The sequence below is a fragment of the Oryzias melastigma genome, linkage group LG16 (assembly GCF_002922805.2).
Source record: "Oryzias melastigma strain HK-1 linkage group LG16, ASM292280v2, whole genome shotgun sequence".
NCBI classification, from domain to species: Eukaryota; Metazoa; Chordata; class Actinopteri; order Beloniformes; family Adrianichthyidae; genus Oryzias; species Oryzias melastigma.
In genome coordinates this window covers 8262390-8266638 of record NC_050527.1, presented here as the reverse complement: position 1 = coordinate 8266638, position 4249 = coordinate 8262390, and the positions used below count along the sequence as shown (strand labels likewise).

Here is a 4249-nt window from a genome sequence, read left to right as displayed (position 1 = left end):
TAAAAAAAAAAAAAAAAACGTTGGTTTTTGCTTTCCAGAATCTTCTAACCGTACTGACAGATGTGTACAAGCTTAAGCAGACGTGAACATGCGACAACGTCAGCCGAAACTGACTGAATTCTGCCATAACAGCACTTCTGGACATGAGTGTCATTAGAACAGAGAAACTGCTTAACGGATGCCATTTTGAGCTGAAGGGTCTGACTTTTCAACTTTGGAGTCATGTACAAACTAATGAGAACTAAAGTGACAAAGGGGATCAAGTGGAAGTTAAAAAAAAACAAATGGAAACAAGCAAAAGAAGAAGGGAGAGATTGAGAAAAAGACCTGGAGAACAAGGCAGGAGACTGATGTTTTGGAGAAAAACTTGAACTAAAAAGAAAGATAAGCTGTCTGAAAAGGTGAATAAAGGGGAGTAGAGAGGGGAAAAAAGAAAGTAAAGTATGTTAATAAGTGACCCTGGAGAGTGCGAGCGCAGACACACTGAGAGGAGAACAACGGAGCGCAGAAAGAGAGGAGACAGACTTTAATTGGTCCTCTCTTCACACGGAGCAGCGAGAGAGAAGAATGAGGGGCAGAATGCGACTCAAGTAGAAGGTTCAGGTCCGTCAGTGGGAGCCTTTATAGTGGGGTGACAGAGCGGAGGAGAGAGGAAGAGAGTGCAGGGAGTCAGCGAAGGAGAACATGGGAGGGAAAAATATGGGGAAAAAAAAAAAAAAGGGGGTAGGGGTTGATGTGTTAGTGCCTGGCAAAGTAGTCTTAAGTTAAGTAGTCGGACAAAAAGAGAAAAGAAGACCAAAAGGAATAAATAGGAGGAAAAATGAGTGCAGAGAAGCGAGAAGAGGAAGAGACCAGGGTGATGAAACAGAAAAGACGTGGATAGACATGACAAGAGGTGGGAGTCTGAAATAGTCCAGCAAATCTGCAGAGTGTATCAAGGGCAGTGGGAACATTTGTTAGATTTTTTTAAAAGGACTAAAATAAGTTCAATTAAATTAAAAGTTTTTCTTTTTCTCAATTACAATTACTTTCATTGTGTGTATTTCAATATGTAAAGAAGTGGTGTGTTAGAGTAAACACTGGACTAATGATCACATGATTCTGAGTGGTGATGTGGGACGGACACAAGTTTGCTCCGCCCACCTCAACCATGGTCCATGAATGGGACAAAATAGCATACCAATGACAGTATGAGAGAACTGGACAAAGTTACCCATACCCGGTCGCATTCCAAACAGGAAGTACCCAAAAGCCGAACACCAGTGGAGTTTTGCTGAGAATTATTCAGCTATTTTGCTCCATTACCTGTTTTTTGACATCTTCTTGCGCTTTTTTTCATGATACTTTTTGCAAGTTATTCAAGTTCTAAACAGACCAATCAGATGCCTAAATACAAGAATATGGTCAAACGTTTGATGGGTTCGACAGGTTCTCCCCGCCTTCCAACAAGCTTTCTCCTGACTGGCGTGAGTGGTTGCCATAGAAATGCTGACTCAAATCAGTTCATACCAATCACTAGGCGTGTTAGAGATCACTCAGATGGACGCTCCAACTTCATCATAAAAATATCACGAGAAAGGGGCGGGTGCAGGCGCTTACCAAGGCGAGAGCAGCTGGGAGTTTAACACTGAGCTGACTGCAGGCCGCCTGGATGACTACAAAACAATGCATTGTGGGAAATCATGTCCTCAGAGATAAAAGTGATGCTGATCAGAAATGGCCGGTGCCCAATGAAGGAATTTTTTTTTTTTTTTAACTCTTTCTTCAAATTGTGTGTTAGTAATGAAAAAATAAATATGATTTCTATTTATATAAATGGTTGCAGTTCACTGTTCATCTTCATCGCAGTCGCCTTTCCCCGTCTGCAGCTGCCTGGTCTCGCCGACAATCCAGGCAAGTCATCTCAAACACGCCTACAGCTTACTGACGATTTCTGGTTCCAACATGGTGACATCTGTATCTAAAAAAAATGGCGACTGAACTGGCTTCATTTCACTGAAACAGCGAGTCAGACATTTACTCCAGGTGACATCACACTCGCAGTCCAGTTCTCGTATATAGTCGATGGTTGAGACCACCCATTCGCCAGTAAAACCCTCTTACCTCTTATAATTCAGAAATTTGGAGCTAATAATGGCTGATAAAAGAGTACATTGATTTTTTTTGAGGAACTGCAACAGTTTTTAATTTAGTTTTTTTCCGAGTTTGAAAAAATGTTGGCGATAAAATAGGTAGTTTCTTTAAACTGCTTCCTGTTGAACATTTTCCACGCTAAACTGATCATATCCTAAACATGAGGCACCATCAGGCTTCCTCATTTCATGCACACCATCATACCCTCTGATGATCAATAACCCCTTTATGACTGCATGTGTGTCAGTGCTCATGTGCTCGGCCAAGTCCAGCTGCTTAATTAAAACGTGTTTGGAAGAGCATCGAAGCATAAAGCCAGCTTTTACACGGCACAAAAACACACGACCTGTTTGCATTGTGGTACAAATTTTGTACCTCACGTGGTGCTTAAAGAAAGGTTTACTCTGGAGGTGTGTGTGCATATGTAATAATAGACACATGCTGCGTCAATATGCTGCACTCCCCGCTATGCGTGTCATACACCTCAAGATTCAAGATCCTTTTTTTCCTCCTCTTCCACACCTGAATCGGAATTCCTCCTCATCTTCAACTTCTGTTCCATCTCTTTCCTCATCTTTCCCACTATGGATGACATGCACTCATCCTCCATCTGTTGCTTTCACATGCGGCATATACTAGATTACCTGATCCGTTATCTCCCACATGCCTCAAACATCAGCCAGAGCTGCATGCATGCCAGCAATTATGGAGTCGGTGTGCTGTACTGATGTCAAACTGTCAGCCCTCTTTCCCTCCTCCACCCTTCCTTCTTCCCCACTTCCCTTCCTCCTGCTTGGCCCTGGTAGGCTTGGGTACGCCCTAATTACACTAGGCATCGTCCCCTCCTGCCAGCCGCAAAACAGCAGAGTTGTGACAGCAATGGGGCACCATGGGAGCGCTGAGGAGCTGTGGGTGTTGGAGCAGCCGATCAGTGGGAGAAACCTCTGGATGCAAAATAAAAAAAAGAGGGCTGGCTGAGTCCAGTGTGCTGGAGCAAAGCTCAAAGAACAGCACACAAACACATAATCTCACACATACACAGCAGGACATAAAAGTACTTCAGGAGAATAAAACATGCTCCATCCCCTCGTGCTACAGGGTGATCAGCGACACCCTTTGAGCACTGCTGTAAATCCCACAAAAGAGCCCATTCTAAATAAGACGGGACTCTTCAGTGGAAAACCTAAAAAAGGCTGTCATTTATCTGATCATAATCAGAAAAAAAATCTAAATTCAGACCCTGAACATGGCTGATATCCTGCAGATTTGTCTCAGAGAAAGTGCACAGAGGGATAGATGTGTGCGTTGGTTTCTAATGAAATGCAGGGGGTTGACTGTGTCAGAGACCTAGACCTTTGATCCTTTAATATGAGAGAATAATTAAAGGAGCAACAATCTTGCAACACAGCCTGAAGAATACAGAACAGATACTCTGTTCCCCACTGCAGCTGCACACTACACACCCTGAATACACAGGGGCACCTAATAAATGGAGCTCACAACAACATCACAGATAAAAATATTATACAGTCAAAATGCAAATGGCGTGCTTACACTGTAGGCTGCATCTCAAATGAGTGCATGAAATGCACAGGAGTTTGAGCACACACCCTAGTGTTTGTAATGGTACACTAACCAGCCCCCAGTAAAAAGTCTTTTGATTCCTTTTAGTGAGGGTTGGAGGCAGAAGGCTTGGTTGAGCCTCAGTTCTTCTGTGGTCAATCGCTGCGGGGGTGACCGCCAACTCAAGGTACTATGCTGACTGGACACAGCACTCTCAGGGCACCCTGCCCTGTTGGGGCACATTGAACCATGGCAGCTATAAATACTTTGGTAGATCTTGTAGGAACTGGGGATTTCACATTAAAGGTTGTAACTGAAAAGTATAGGGATATGTCCAAATTCCTTCACTATGTAATGTGTTTGCCATTTTGTAGCGCTGTCCGACTCTACAATTCCAAAATTAATTGCCCTAGAAATTTCCCAGAAGTCTTTGCAAAAAAACCAGTGTGCATCAAGGTTCACTAAATTGGCGAATAAAGACCACAATGCATTGTGTTTGATGTTTTTTTGCCAAATTAAAAGGTGTTTAAAGGTTTTTTTTTTTTTTTTTTTT

At 42.9% G+C, this 4249-nt stretch overlaps 1 protein-coding gene across 1 annotated transcript in view; it reads right to left on the bottom strand.

Moving 5' to 3' along the window:
- The window catches only part of si:dkey-246i14.3 (ephrin-A4), a 31722-nt gene that overhangs the window by 11662 nt on the left and 15811 nt on the right, over positions 1–4249 (bottom strand). The window lies entirely within an intron of this gene.